The following is a 15,876-nucleotide window of genomic DNA, read 5'->3' as shown; positions in this document are numbered from 1 at the left end:
GCTCTAACCAACTTCCTGTCCTCGTTGCCTAGGCTAGTGAGAATTGTGCCAAAGTGGCAAAGCTGCTCTTCTTTAAAAGTTCAGTTCGGTGTCACGTCTGTATTTGTGGCATGAAGATTTCTGTAGATTGTGTTTCTACAGTAGGCAAAGGGCATTCCCCGTTCCCCAGTTCCGGGTCCTGTTCCCCAACGGGATTGCTGCTGTACCAACCGAAGGCTTCCCTCTTGCGGTATAAGCCAAGAAATCCTTTTTAAGAGGGATTGCAAACACCGGGTAAGGCATTTACTCCAGAGAGCTCAGGAGAGTCAGAGCAGTACCTCTTACTGAGGGCTTGAGTCCCGTCAGACGCCCTTTAGAGCAAAAAAATCACATGTGCTCTACGGGAGGGTAACAAGGGGCCTGGGAAATGTCAGCCACCCAAAAGGATTTCCCTCCTGTTGGAGACCAGCAAGTACCTTTCTAGCGCAGGAAGGAGAAAAGATTTGCTTGCAGAGTGACTGCTGAACAGCTCTGTGGAAGTTGGCGGAGAGCTAGACGGCTGGATCAAAGAAGAATGGTGACCAAAGCGCAAAGGGAATCCCGTCAGGTGGCTGTACAGGTCTGAACAACCCTCTGCTCTTCAGGCAAACCACAGGTGGTCTTACGGTGCGTGCCTGATAATAGGCCTTAATGCAGCATGACAGTCGATCCATTAAAGTAGGGAGCAGCTGTCCTCTCTGAGGAAGGCAGGGGAACCCGGGAGGCCTGATGGGCTTTTCTGCCAACGAAGAGGCAATGAGGAAGGAAAGGAGGTATAGGGGGTCCAAAAGAGAACTTGGGTGGCAGCACTTTGTCCTTCTATTCTTGACTGCTGTGACTGGGAAGACGTGAGGTCTAGACATGGCCAGAAGAGGCAGTGCTCTTCAGGGGGATTGCGATGGGAGCTCCGAGGCACTCCCGAGCAACGGAGCTCCAACGGAGCTGGTCAAAGAGCTGTGGTCGTGCACAGCCTCGCTCTGAACCGAGGTGCTTGTTCCCTGGCACCGTTCACCTCTGTCGGCATCTAGCTAACGGAGCTCTGCAATGCCCTGGCGTCGGAAGGCCGAGCGAAATCTCAGAAAGCCTGGTGAGAAGGAAACCCTGAGCACCAGAGTTTGTCTTGGGAGGTGGCTGGTAGAAGAGGATGGCTGAGGACACGCTAAAAGCAGGAGCTGAAGGAGGCAGCCTGGGAAGCCTCTGGTCACTCTCAGCAGCGTCAGCCAGCGAGTATTGCAGACGGGCTTCTTGGGGTTTCCGGTTTCTGTCTCGGTCCCGAGTTGCATGTCGGACCTGGATTCCTGGATTCTCCGATACTGGATTTCGCATTCCTTTTGTCCTACTCTGGTCGTGCCTGAGACACCGTCTGGGTTTTGTCCTGGTGTCGCAGGTGAATTATTCAGAGAAGTCATCCTTGTGGGGTTAACTAAAAGGGGTTTATTAATGATTAAGCGATGATCAGATGGTAATTAATCGATGGTTGAATGAAAATCAAATGGCAACCAAATGGTGAATAAGCAATAATTGAATGGTAATTAGAATCACAGAATCATTTAGGTTGGAAAAGACCCTTAAGATCATCGAGTCCAAGCGTTAACCTGACACTGCCAAGTCCACCACTAAACCATGTCCCTGAGCGCCACGTCTACACGTCTTTTAAATGCCTCCAGGGGTGGTGACTCAACCACTTCCCTGGGCAGCCTGTGCCAATGCTTGACAACCCTCGGCGCATCGATCCAGCCTGTCCAGATCCCTCTCTGTCGAGCCTGTCCACCCTCAAACAGATCAACACTCCCACCCACCGCCTCCGAAGCTGCCCCACAGCCACTTGCGGTTTCCTACCCCGCCAAGGAAAGGCTCACGCTGACTCTGAAAGGCAGCTTATTGCCATGGAAAAAGGCCATTTCCGCCATGACTCCCCAGCTCGCGGTCCCGCTGCCTTTTGCTCTGGAGGCAGCACATCACCAAAGCCCTAAGGAGTTCAGGGGAAAGATGTTGGGCCACCTGCGACATTTAGGGGCCGTCCTGAGGTCCTGTGCTGTGCCCCGGCCACCCACCGCGTCTGAGCGGATGGCATGTGTGAGCCCAGGCCAGGCTCAAAGGTCCCTTCTGTCCCCTGTACCGGGGAGCCCAGAACCGGAGGCAGTACTGCAGATGCAGCCTTACCGGTGCGGCGCAGAGGGGAAGGATCACCTTCCCCCACCTGCTGGCAGCGCTCCCCGTGCCGGGGCCAGGAGCAGAGATTTCCCTCGGCCAGGGCTGGAGCCCTGGAGTCGCGCTGCCTGAACAGCGCCTTTCGGCCAACAGTGCCACCCTCGACGGCTGCCCCGGGGGACCTGGCATTTGACTCTGCACTTGCTGCAGGAGCAGCCGCCCCGGTTGCATGGGTGCCGAGGGCTCGGGCCCCCGCCTCGGCACTTCACACCCACCCCTGTGAGGCGGTGGCCGAGGGCGTCCCTGCCCGTATTTGGGGCGCACGCAGGCCAGCGGTGCTGATGTCACAGCGGCCATGGTGACCCGCGGGGCCAAGCCCACAAAAAGGAACGCCGGGCTCAGGCCGTGCGTCAGTGCGACCTGGTGAGGTGAGGAGAGGGCAGGGGAGGGACGGGCCTTGCGCGGGGCTGCCGAGGGAGGAGGGGGGCCCCACACCTCGGGGCTCTGGGCCTGGGCTGCAAGCTCGCCCGCGCCTCGCTTCTCCCTCAGCCGCGTCCTGCTTCTCCCTCAGGGTCAGCAGAGGAGCAGTTGGAGGAGACACCCCGGCGCTGCTGGGACAGGGACTCTCCAAACGCTCACCGTTGACGTGCGCCATGTCCGCAAGGAAGGAGAAGGCCCCCGACTCGATGGAGCAGGGTGAGAGCAAAGTATCCCTCCCGCAGCCTGGCAGAGGGGTTGGCGGGGCGGTCAGCGTGGGGCCGAGAGCGGTGGCAGGGGGAGGCAGGAGCTCCCCAGCCGCCCCGGGGCAGGGCCGCTCCTTTCCTCAGCGAGCGGGGCCCAGGCTGGGCACCTGCTGGGTGTCACCTGCTGGGACACCCGTGCCCGCAGTGCCCCCTTCCTCTCCAAGGCCTCCAGCCCTGCCCATCAGCCAGCTAGGCAGGGACAGAGCAGGCCCTTGGGGCAATCCCTCAGGGACGCTTCCCCCGGCCCCGCAGAGGTGCTCATTCCCGGTGGCATTTGCTCTCTCCCCTCCAGCATGCCTGCTGTGTCGCCGGGCAGAGGTTGACCCGGATATCTATGGGTGCAAACTGGAGAAGCAAGGGCTCTGTGTCCATGTGTTTTGCCTGGTGAGTTCCGCCGGGGCTCCCTCCAGCTTTCCGACAGGCTGTCCCTGCCACGCTCTCCTCATCAGCTCCTCGTCTTTTCTCTTCTGCAGTTTTTTGCCAACGAGCTTTTTCAGCAATGGGACAAGAAAGTAGGACTCATGGGATTTCTCCCTGAGGATATTCAACGCACGATCAAGCGGGCAGCGCAGAAGGTGAGGGCCTGACAAGAACAGGGAGATTTGTGCCAGGAGAGGTTTGCGGGAGCTTAGCCCAGACCCCGAGAAAGAAATCCCAGCCCTTCCAAGCAGCTCTGGGACAAAAGTCTTGCTCCCAGCAGCTCCACAGCGGCTCCAGCACAGGAGCCTCATCCGCCAGGCGGATCTGCGGGGTGTGACCCCGTAGCGGCCACATCCTGCGCCCTGCCCGGAGGCGTGGGGCTGGCTGTGGAGGCCCTGAGGCTGCCGCTGATGGGGGCTGCTGTGCTCTTTCCAGCGCTGCTTCGTCTGTGGCGAGAGCGGGGCCGCCATCACCTGCCGGGAGACGGGCTGTGACCGCAGCTTCCATCTCCCCTGTGCCGTGGAGGGTGGATGCATCACCCAGTTCCTTCCTCAGTACAGGTACCTCCCTCTCCCCTCCTCGCCGCCACCACGGAAGGACCCAGCGCTTCTCACCTCGCCCACCCCTTTCCTCTTCCCCCCAGGTCCTTCTGCTGGGAGCACCGCCCAGAGCAGGCAGTGGAGGCGGCTCCGGAGGAGAACACCACCTGCCTCATCTGCCTGGACCCTGTGGAGGACAGAAAGTCCTACAGCACCATGGTGTGCCCAACGTGCAAACACGCCTGGTTCCACAGGGGCTGCATCCAGGTAGGAGCCGTTCCCTCGCCCCCGGGGCACAGCAGGCACTCAGCAGCACCAGGGCCTCACTCATGCTCCTTATGTTGCTCCTGCAGGGACAGGCTGTCTGCGCTGGCATTTCTCGTTTCCAGTGCCCCCTCTGTAGAGACAGCGATGTATTTGTCTCAGAAATGCTCGCCATGGGGATCCGGATCCCCTTCAGGTTGGTGTCCTTCTGCCTGGCTCACAAGACAGGAGGGTGCAAGCGCTGTGCCGTGCCAGGGCCTGCCCCAGCAGTCCTGGCCCTCCACTGTCCCGTGAGTCTGGGCTTCAGCTTCACGGAGGATTTGGAAACAGGGCCGGGGGGGAAGAGCAGGGACGCCCTGCATCTGCCTTGTGCCGGGGCAGCAGGGGCTCATCAATTTTCCTTTCTCCATCAGACTGCCATCATGGGAGAACAGCCATGCATACGCGGCACTAAGCGAGAGGCACAGCCGCTGCGATGCCAGTGAGTGCCTTTGTCCAGGAGGCAGGGAGCAGGCAGAGGAAGAGGGGTAAGTTGCCAAAGCTGCACCCCGGGGCTCTGCACGGGATCCCTGTCTCGCCAAGGGCTCGAAGCGCAAGGACTAAGAACAAGAACTCTGCCGGACAATCCCGTGCTGCGGTCACTTTGTCCTCAGAGCCATGAACCCGTTTGCTTCCCCAGGCCCTGGCACCTGCTCCTGTGCTGCTCCTGCGCTGCCGAGGGCACCCACAGACGCTGCTCCTGCTTGACGAACAGCACGGCCAGCTGGGAGTGCAACAGCTGTGCTGGCCTGGGCACCGGTAAGAGGCAAAGCACCCGGGTGCCCCTGGGCTGGGGCCAGGGGCCAGGCAAGGCCTGCCAGCGGGTGCCCAGGGTGGGCTTGGCAGAGCCCCTCTGCTCCAGGAGGGCTGGGGGCACCGCCCTGGCCTATCCTGCCCCGGGCCTGGGGGGCCGTGCCCTTGACCTTCCTGCTTCCCCTTACAGCCTCCAGTGCCAGCTCGGAGCTCGCCGGCCCCAGTACCACTAGCCAGTCAGGACTGGGGCCTTCCCACGGCTCCCCGGCACCCGACACCAGCAGCCCCAGCACCGCCAGCCAGGCGGCATCAGGGCAGTCTCTCAGATCTCCAGCACCGGAGACCAGCAGCCCCAGCACCAGCAGCCAGGTGCCATCGGAGTCCTCCTGTGGCTCCCCGCCACTTCAGGGCAGCAGCCGCTCCAGCCCCCCTGGGCCTGAGCGGGTGTCAGACCGCTCCCGATTGCAACGTCGGGCCCAAAAGCCCTACAGCCGGCCCAGAAGATGCTGTGACAGGAGCCGTGCGCCAGCACCAAGTGCTAAGAGCCGCGCCCCCAGCCAGACGGTGCTGGGGCTGTCCCAGGGCTCGCTGGTACCAGAGAGCAGCAGCCCCAGCAGCAGCAGCCAGGCGTCATCAGGGTCCTCCTGCGGCTCCCCAGCACCGGAGACCAGCAGCCCCAGCACCGGCAGCCACGCGGCATTACGGCCATCCCATGGCTCCCTGGCACCGGAGGCCAGCATCCCCAGCAATGTGGCATCCGGGCCGTCCCACAGCTCCCCAGTGCTCGAGGGCAGCAGCCGCTCCAGCCCCCCTGGGCCTGACCGCAGGCGAAACCGCTCCCGCTTGCTACATCGGGCCCAAAAGCCCTACAGCCGGCCCAGAAGACGGCGTGAGAGCAGCCACGCGCCAGCACCAGGTGCTGAGAGCAGCACCCCGAGCCAGGTGGTGCTGGGGCTGTCCCACGGCTCCCCGGCACCGGAGACCAGCAGCCCCAGCACCGCCAGCCAGGCGGCATCAGGGCAGTCTCTCGGATCTCCGGCACTGGAGACCAGCAGCCCCAGCACCGCCAGCCAGGCGCCATCGGGGTCCTCCTGCGGCTCCCCGGCACCGGAGACCAGCAGCCCTAGCACCGCCAGCCAGCTGCCATCGGGGTCCTCCTGCGGCTCCCCGCCACTTCAGGGCAGCAGCCGTTCCAGCGCCCCTGGGCCTGTGCGGACGCGAGACCGCTCCCGCTTGCAACGTCGGGCCCAAAATCCTTACAGCCGGCCCAGACGCCGCCACGGGACCAGCCGTGCGCCGTCCCCGAGTGCTGGCCCTGAACCCCCTCCACCGGCACAATAAAGTTGGCCGTTAATCTCGGCACTGGGAGGTTCCACGCTGATTTGTTGGCTTCCTCCGTCTCCTCCTCTCCCTTTCTGGAGGGGCAGCGTCAGGGGCTGGGCCCAGAGGGTTGTCTTCTTCCCGGGGCTTGGCAGCACCTTCCCCACACCTCCCTCCTTGCGGGCTGGCCTTGGCCGGCTGCCCAGCGCCATGGCCGTGTGCTTCGGGCCTCGCTGGCCTCCCAGCCTGCTCAGTTTCCCCGGGGCAAGTTCACACCCAGCCCCGGGACCGCGGGTCTCTGCCTCTGCCCCCGCCCCCGGGGAGGGTGGCCCGGCACGGCCCAGTCGGCACCGCCGCCTGTCTCCCGCCAATGTGGGCTGCGCCCACCCACCCGGCATGGCCCTCGCGGCTCGCCCCCCAAAATCACGCGCCCCGGCCCCGGCGACTTTTGACACGCTTCAACTCTGTTTCGTTCTGGACAAGGCTCTAACCAACTTCCTGTCCTCGTTGCCTAGGCTAGTGAGAATTGTGCCAAAGTGGCAAAGCTGCTCTTCTTTAAAAGTTCAGTTCGGTGTCACGTCTGTATTTGTGGCATGAAGATTTCTGTAGATTGTGTTTCTACAGTAGCCAAAGGGCGTTCCCCGTTCCCCAGTTCCGGGTCCTGTTCCCCAACGGGATTGCTGCTGTACCAACCGAAGGCTTCCCTCTTGCGGTATAAGCCAAGAAATCCTTTTTAAGAGGGATTGCAAACACCGGGTAAGGAATTTACTCCAGAGAGCTCAGGAGAGTCAGAGCAGTACCTCTTACTGAGGGCTTGAGTCCCGTCAGACGCCCTTTAGAGCAAAAAAATCACATGTGCTCTACGGGAGGGTAACAAGGGGCCTGGGAAATGTCAGCCACCCAAAAGGATTTCCCTCCTGTTGGAGACCAGCAAGTACCTTTCTAGCGCAGGAAGGAGAAAAGATTTGGTTGCAGAGTGACTGCTGAACAGCTCTGTGGAAGTTGGCGGAGAGCTAGAAGGCTGGATCAAAGAAGAATGGTGACCAAAGCGCAAAGGGAATCCCGTCGGGTGGCTGTACAGGTCTGAACAGCCCTCTGCTCTTCAGGCAAACCACAGGTGGTCTTACGGTGCGTGCCTGATAATAGGCCTTAATGCAGCATGACAGTCGATCCATTAAAGTAGGGAGCAGCTGTCCTCTCTGAGGAAGGCAGGGGAACCCGGGAGGCCTGATGGGCTTTTCTGCCAACGAAGAGGCAATGAGGAAGGAAAGGAGGTATAGGGGGTCCAAAAGAGAACTTGGGTGGCAGCACTTTGTCCTTCTATTCTTGACTGCTGTGACTGGGAAGACGTGAGGTCTAGACATGGCCAGAAGAGGCAGTGCTCTTCAGGGGGATTGCGATGGGAGCTCCGAGGCACTCCCGAGCAACGGAGCTCCAACGGAGCTGGTCAAAGAGCTGTGGTCGTGCACAGCCTCGCTCTGAACCGAGGTGCTTGTTCCCTGGCACCGTTCACCTCTGTCGGCATCTAGCTAACGGAGCTCTGCAATGCCCTGGCGTCGGAAGGCCGAGCGAAATCTCAGAAAGCCTGGTGAGAAGGAAACCCTGAGCACCAGAGTTTGTCTTGGGAGGTGGCTGGTAGAAGAGGATGGCTGAGGACACGCTAAAAGCAGGAGCTGAAGGAGGCAGCCTGGGAAGCCTCTGGTCACTCTCAGCAGCGTCAGCCAGCGAGTATTGCAGACGGGCTTCTTGGGGTTTCCGGTTTCTGTCTCGGTCCCGAGTTGCATGTCGGACCTGGATTCCTGGATTCTCCGATACTGGATTTCGCATTCCTTTTGTCCTACTCTGGTCGTGCCTGAGACACCGTCTGGGTTTTGTCCTGGTGTCGCAGGTGAATTATTCAGAGAAGTCATCCTTGTGGGGTTAACTAAAAGGGGTTTATTAATGATTAAGCGATGATCAGATGGTAATTAATCGATGGTTGAATGAAAATCAAATGGCAACCAAATGGTGAATAAGCAATAATTGAATGGTAATTAGAATCACAGAATCATTTAGGTTGGAAAAGACCCTTAAGATGATCGAGTCCAAGCGTTAACCTGACACTGCCAAGTCCACCACTAAACCATGTCCCTGAGCACCACGTCTACACGTCTTTTAAATGCCTCCAGGGGTGGTGACTCAACCACTTCCCTGGGCAGCCTGTGCCAATGCTTGACAACCCTCGGCGCATCGATCCAGCCTGTCCAGATCCCTCTCTGTCGAGCCTGTCCACCCTCAAACAGATCAACACTCCCACCCACCGCCTCCGAAGCTGCCCCACAGCCACTTGCGGTTTCCTACCCCGCCAAGGAAAGGCTCACGCTGACTCTGAAAGGCAGCTTATTGCCATGGAAAAAGGCCATTTCCGCCATGACTCCCCAGCTCGCGGTCCCGCTGCCTTTTGCTCTGGAGGCAGCACATCACCAAAGCCCTAAGGAGTTCAGGGGAAAGATGTTGGGCCACCTGCGACATTTAGGGGCCGTCCTGAGGTCCTGTGCTGTGCCCCGGCCACCCACCGCGTCTGAGCGGATGGCATGTGTGAGCCCAGGCCAGGCTCAAAGGTCCCTTCTGTCCCCTGTACCGGGGAGCCCAGAACCGGAGGCAGTACTGCAGATGCAGCCTTACCGGTGCGGCGCAGAGGGGAAGGATCACCTTCCCCCACCTGCTGGCAGCGCTCCCCGTGCCGGGGCCAGGAGCAGAGATTTCCCTTGGCCAGGGCTGGAGCCCTGGAGTCGCGCTGCCTGAACAGCGCCTTTCGGCCAACAGTGCCACCCTCGACGGCTGCCCCGGGGGACCTGGCATTTGACTCTGCACTTGCTGCAGGAGCAGCCGCCCCGGTTGCATGGGTGCCGAGGGCTCGGGCCCCCGCCTCGGCACTTCACACCCACCCCTGTGAGGCGGTGGCCGAGGGCGTCCCTGCCCGTATTTGGGGCGCACGCAGGCCAGCGGTGCTGATGTCACAGCGGCCATGGTGACCCGCGGGGCCAAGCCCACAAAAAGGAACGCCGGGCTCAGGCCGTGCGTCAGTGCGACCTGGTGAGGTGAGGAGAGGGCAGGGGAGGGACGGGCCTTGCGCGGGGCTGCCGAGGGAGGAGGGGGGCCCCACACCTCGGGGCTCTGGGCCTGGGCTGCAAGCTCGCCCGCGCCTCGCTTCTCCCTCAGCCGCGTCCTGCTTCTCCCTCAGGGTCAGCAGAGGAGCAGTTGGAGGAGACACCCCGGCGCTGCTGGGACAGGGACTCTCCAAACGCTCACCGTTGACGTGCGCCATGTCCGCAAGGAAGGAGAAGGCCCCCGACTCGATGGAGCAGGGTGAGAGCAAAGTATCCCTCCCGCAGCCTGGCAGAGGGGTTGGCGGGGCGGTCAGCGTGGGGCCGAGAGCGGTGGCAGGGGGAGGCAGGAGCTCCCCAGCCGCCCCGGGGCAGGGCCGCTCCTTTCCTCAGCGAGCGGGGCCCAGGCTGGGCACCTGCTGGGTGTCACCTGCTGGGACACCCGTGCCCGCAGTGCCCCCTTCCTCTCCAAGGCCTCCAGCCCTGCCCATCAGCCAGCTAGGCAGGGACAGAGCAGGCCCTTGGGGCAATCCCTCAGGGACGCTTCCCCCGGCCCCGCAGAGGTGCTCATTCCCGGTGGCATTTGCTCTCTCCCCTCCAGCATGCCTGCTGTGTCGCCGGGCAGAGGTTGACCCGGATATCTATGGGTGCAAACTGGAGAAGCAAGGGCTCTGTGTCCATGTGTTTTGCCTGGTGAGTTCCGCCGGGGCTCCCTCCAGCTTTCCGACAGGCTGTCCCTGCCACGCTCTCCTCATCAGCTCCTCGTCTTTTCTCTTCTGCAGTTTTTTGCCAACGAGCTTTTTCAGCAATGGGACAAGAAAGTAGGACTCATGGGATTTCTCCCTGAGGATATTCAACGCACGATCAAGCGGGCAGCGCAGAAGGTGAGGGCCTGACAAGAACAGGGAGATTTGTGCCAGGAGAGGTTTGCGGGAGCTTAGCCCAGACCCCGAGAAAGAAATCCCAGCCCTTCCAAGCAGCTCTGGGACAAAAGTCTTGCTCCCAGCAGCTCCACAGCGGCTCCAGCACAGGAGCCTCATCCGCCAGGCGGATCTGCGGGGTGTGACCCCGTAGCGGCCACATCCTGCGCCCTGCCCGGAGGCGTGGGGCTGGCTGTGGAGGCCCTGAGGCTGCCGCTGATGGGGGCTGCTGTGCTCTTTCCAGCGCTGCTTCGTCTGTGGCGAGAGCGGGGCCGCCATCACCTGCCGGGAGACGGGCTGTGACCGCAGCTTCCATCTCCCCTGTGCCGTGGAGGGTGGATGCATCACCCAGTTCCTTCCTCAGTACAGGTACCTCCCTCTCCCCTCCTCGCCGCCACCACGGAAGGACCCAGCGCTTCTCACCTCGCCCACCCCTTTCCTCTTCCCCCCAGGTCCTTCTGCTGGGAGCACCGCCCAGAGCAGGCAGTGGAGGCGGCTCCGGAGGAGAACACCACCTGCCTCATCTGCCTGGACCCTGTGGAGGACAGAAAGTCCTACAGCACCATGGTGTGCCCAACGTGCAAACACGCCTGGTTCCACAGGGGCTGCATCCAGGTAGGAGCCGTTCCCTCGCCCCCGGGGCACAGCAGGCACTCAGCAGCACCAGGGCCTCACTCATGCTCCTTATGTTGCTCCTGCAGGGACAGGCTGTCTGCGCTGGCATTTCTCGTTTCCAGTGCCCCCTCTGTAGAGACAGCGATGTATTTGTCTCAGAAATGCTCGCCATGGGGATCCGGATCCCCTTCAGGTTGGTGTCCTTCTGCCTGGCTCACAAGACAGGAGGGTGCAAGCGCTGTGCCGTGCCAGGGCCTGCCCCAGCAGTCCTGGCCCTCCACTGTCCCGTGAGTCTGGGCTTCAGCTTCACGGAGGATTTGGAAACAGGGCCGGGGGGGAAGAGCAGGGACGCCCTGCATCTGCCTTGTGCCGGGGCAGCAGGGGCTCATCAATTTTCCTTTCTCCATCAGACTGCCATCATGGGAGAACAGCCATGCATACGCGGCACTAAGCGAGAGGCACAGCCGCTGCGATGCCAGTGAGTGCCTTTGTCCAGGAGGCAGGGAGCAGGCAGAGGAAGAGGGGTAAGTTGCCAAAGCTGCACCCCGGGGCTCTGCACGGGATCCCTGTCTCGCCAAGGGCTCGAAGCGCAAGGACTAAGAACAAGAACTCTGCCGGACAATCCCGTGCTGCGGTCACTTTGTCCTCAGAGCCATGAACCCGTTTGCTTCCCCAGGCCCTGGCACCTGCTCCTGTGCTGCTCCTGCGCTGCCGAGGGCACCCACAGACGCTGCTCCTGCTTGACGAACAGCACGGCCAGCTGGGAGTGCAACAGCTGTGCTGGCCTGGGCACCGGTAAGAGGCAAAGCACCCGGGTGCCCCTGGGCTGGGGCCAGGGGCCAGGCAAGGCCTGCCAGCGGGTGCCCAGGGTGGGCTTGGCAGAGCCCCTCTGCTCCAGGAGGGCTGGGGGCACCGCCCTGGCCTATCCTGCCCCGGGCCTGGGGGGCCGTGCCCTTGACCTTCCTGCTTCCCCTTACAGCCTCCAGTGCCAGCTCGGAGCTCGCCGGCCCCAGTACCACTAGCCAGTCAGGACTGGGGCCTTCCCACGGCTCCCCGGCACCCGACACCAGCAGCCCCAGCACCGCCAGCCAGGCGGCATCAGGGCAGTCTCTCAGATCTCCAGCACCGGAGACCAGCAGCCCCAGCACCAGCAGCCAGGTGCCATCGGAGTCCTCCTGTGGCTCCCCGCCACTTCAGGGCAGCAGCCGCTCCAGCCCCCCTGGGCCTGAGCGGGTGTCAGACCGCTCCCGATTGCAACGTCGGGCCCAAAAGCCCTACAGCCGGCCCAGAAGATGCTGTGACAGGAGCCGTGCGCCAGCACCAAGTGCTAAGAGCCGCGCCCCCAGCCAGACGGTGCTGGGGCTGTCCCAGGGCTCGCTGGTACCAGAGAGCAGCAGCCCCAGCAGCAGCAGCCAGGCGTCATCAGGGTCCTCCTGCGGCTCCCCAGCACCGGAGACCAGCAGCCCCAGCACCGGCAGCCACGCGGCATTACGGCCATCCCATGGCTCCCTGGCACCGGAGGCCAGCATCCCCAGCAATGTGGCATCCGGGCCGTCCCACAGCTCCCCAGTGCTCGAGGGCAGCAGCCGCTCCAGCCCCCCTGGGCCTGACCGCAGGCGAAACCGCTCCCGCTTGCTACATCGGGCCCAAAAGCCCTACAGCCGGCCCAGAAGACGGCGTGAGAGCAGCCACGCGCCAGCACCAGGTGCTGAGAGCAGCACCCCGAGCCAGGTGGTGCTGGGGCTGTCCCACGGCTCCCCGGCACCGGAGACCAGCAGCCCCAGCACCGCCAGCCAGGCGGCATCAGGGCAGTCTCTCGGATCTCCGGCACTGGAGACCAGCAGCCCCAGCACCGCCAGCCAGGCGCCATCGGGGTCCTCCTGCGGCTCCCCGGCACCGGAGACCAGCAGCCCTAGCACCGCCAGCCAGCTGCCATCGGGGTCCTCCTGCGGCTCCCCGCCACTTCAGGGCAGCAGCCGTTCCAGCGCCCCTGGGCCTGTGCGGACGCGAGACCGCTCCCGCTTGCAACGTCGGGCCCAAAATCCTTACAGCCGGCCCAGACGCCGCCACGGGACCAGCCGTGCGCCGTCCCCGAGTGCTGGCCCTGAACCCCCTCCACCGGCACAATAAAGTTGGCCGTTAATCTCGGCACTGGGAGGTTCCACGCTGATTTGTTGGCTTCCTCCGTCTCCTCCTCTCCCTTTCTGGAGGGGCAGCGTCAGGGGCTGGGCCCAGAGGGTTGTCTTCTTCCCGGGGCTTGGCAGCACCTTCCCCACACCTCCCTCCTTGCGGGCTGGCCTTGGCCGGCTGCCCAGCGCCATGGCCGTGTGCTTCGGGCCTCGCTGGCCTCCCAGCCTGCTCAGTTTCCCGGGGCAAGTTCACACCCAGCCCCGGGACCGCGGGTCTCTGCCTCTGCCCCCACCCCCGGGGAGGGTGGCCCGGCACGGCCCAGTCGGCACCGCCGCCTGTCTCCCGCCAATGTGGGCTGCGCCCACCCACCCGGCATGGCCCTCGCGGCTCGCCCCCCAAAATCACGCGCCCCGGCCCCGGCGACTTTTGACACGCTTCAACTCTGTTTCGTTCTGGACAAGGCTCTAACCAACTTCCTGTCCTCGTTGCCTAGGCTAGTGAGAATTGTGCCAAAGTGGCAAAGCTGCTCTTCTTTAAAAGTTCAGTTCGGTGTCACGTCTGTATTTGTGGCATGAAGATTTCTGTAGATTGTGTTTCTACAGTAGGCAAAGGGCATTCCCCGTTCCCCAGTTCCGGGTCCTGTTCCCCAACGGGATTGCTGCTGTACCAACCGAAGGCTTCCCTCTTGCGGTATAAGCCAAGAAATCCTTTTTAAGAGGGATTGCAAACACCGGGTAAGGCATTTACTCCAGAGAGCTCAGGAGAGTCAGAGCAGTACCTCTTACTGAGGGCTTGAGTCCCGTCAGACGCCCTTTAGAGCAAAAAAATCACATGTGCTCTACGGGAGGGTAACAAGGGGCCTGGGAAATGTCAGCCACCCAAAAGGATTTCCCTCCTGTTGGAGACCAGCAAGTACCTTTCTAGCGCAGGAAGGAGAAAAGATTTGCTTGCAGAGTGACTGCTGAACAGCTCTGTGGAAGTTGGCGGAGAGCTAGACGGCTGGATCAAAGAAGAATGGTGACCAAAGCGCAAAGGGAATCCCGTCAGGTGGCTGTACAGGTCTGAACAACCCTCTGCTCTTCAGGCAAACCACAGGTGGTCTTACGGTGCGTGCCTGATAATAGGCCTTAATGCAGCATGACAGTCGATCCATTAAAGTAGGGAGCAGCTGTCCTCTCTGAGGAAGGCAGGGGAACCCGGGAGGCCTGATGGGCTTTTCTGCCAACGAAGAGGCAATCAGGAAGGAAAGGAGGTATAGGGGGTCCAAAAGAGAACTTGGGTGGCAGCACTTTGTCCTTCTATTCTTGACTGCTGTGACTGGGAAGACGTGAGGTCTAGACATGGCCAGAAGAGGCAGTGCTCTTCAGGGGGATTGCGATGGGAGCTCCGAGGCACTCCCGAGCAACGGAGCTCCAACGGAGCTGGTCAAAGAGCTGTGGTCGTGCACAGCCTCGCTCTGAACCGAGGTGCTTGTTCCCTGGCACCGTTCACCTCTGTCGGCATCTAGCTAACGGAGCTCTGCAATGCCCTGGCGTCGGAAGGCCGAGCGAAATCTCAGAAAGCCTGGTGAGAAGGAAACCCTGAGCACCAGAGTTTGTCTTGGGAGGTGGCTGGTAGAAGAGGATGGCTGAGGACACGCTAAAAGCAGGAGCTGAAGGAGGCAGCCTGGGAAGCCTCTGGTCACTCTCAGCAGCGTCAGCCAGCGAGTATTGCAGACGGGCTTCTTGGGGTTTCCGGTTTCTGTCTCGGTCCCGAGTTGCATGTCGGACCTGGATTCCTGGATTCTCCGATACTGGATTTCGCATTCCTTTTGTCCTACTCTGGTCGTGCCTGAGACACCGTCTGGGTTTTGTCCTGGTGTCGCAGGTGAATTATTCAGAGAAGTCATCCTTGTGGGGTTAACTAAAAGGGGTTTATTAATGATTAAGCGATGATCAGATGGTAATTAATCGATGGTTGAATGAAAATCAAATGGCAACCAAATGGTGAATAAGCAATAATTGAATGGTAATTAGAATCACAGAATCATTTAGGTTGGAAAAGACCCTTAAGATCATCGAGTCCAAGCGTTAACCTGACACTGCCAAGTCCACCACTAAACCATGTCCCTGAGCGCCACGTCTACACGTCTTTTAAATGCCTCCAGGGGTGGTGACTCAACCACTTCCCTGGGCAGCCTGTGCCAATGCTTGACAACCCTCGGCGCATCGATCCAGCCTGTCCAGATCCCTCTCTGTCGAGCCTGTCCACCCTCAAACAGATCAACACTCCCACCCACCGCCTCCGAAGCTGCCCCACAGCCACTTGCGGTTTCCTACCCCGCCAAGGAAAGGCTCACGCTGACTCTGAAAGGCAGCTTATTGCCATGGAAAAAGGCCATTTCCGCCATGACTCCCCAGCTCGCGGTCCCGCTGCCTTTTGCTCTGGAGGCAGCACATCACCAAAGCCCTAAGGAGTTCAGGGGAAAGATGTTGGGCCACCTGCGACATTTAGGGGCCGTCCTGAGGTCCTGTGCTGTGCCCCGGCCACCCACCGCGTCTGAGCGGATGGCATGTGTGAGCCCAGGCCAGGCTCAAAGGTCCCTTCTGTCCCCTGTACCGGGGAGCCCAGAACCGGAGGCAGTACTGCAGATGCAGCCTTACCGGTGCGGCGCAGAGGGGAAGGATCACCTTCCCCCACCTGCTGGCAGCGCTCCCCGTGCCGGGGCCAGGAGCAGAGATTTCCCTCGGCCAGGGCTGGAGCCCTGGAGTCGCGCTGCCTGAACAGCGCCTTTCGGCCAACAGTGCCACCCTCGACGGCTGCCCCGGGGGACCTGGCATTTGACTCTGCACTTGCTGCAGGAGCAGCCGCCCCGGTTGCATGGGTGCCGAGGGCTCGG

At 61.7% G+C, this 15,876-nt stretch overlaps 2 pseudogenes; both read left to right on the top strand.

Annotated features, from left to right (window-relative positions):
• Positions 1-2,822: 2,822 nt before the first annotated feature.
• Positions 2,823-6,268, top strand: LOC143164310 (E3 ubiquitin-protein ligase PHF7-like; annotated as a pseudogene).
• A 3,284-nt stretch (positions 6,269-9,552) lies between these two features.
• On the top strand, positions 9,553-12,998 carry LOC143164309 (E3 ubiquitin-protein ligase PHF7-like; annotated as a pseudogene).
• The last annotated feature ends 2,878 nt before the right edge of the window (positions 12,999-15,876 follow it).

This window comes from Aptenodytes patagonicus, chromosome 8 (genome assembly GCF_965638725.1).
Source record: "Aptenodytes patagonicus chromosome 8, bAptPat1.pri.cur, whole genome shotgun sequence".
Taxonomy (NCBI): domain Eukaryota; kingdom Metazoa; phylum Chordata; class Aves; order Sphenisciformes; family Spheniscidae; genus Aptenodytes; species Aptenodytes patagonicus.
This window is presented reverse-complemented; position numbering and strand designations above follow the sequence as displayed.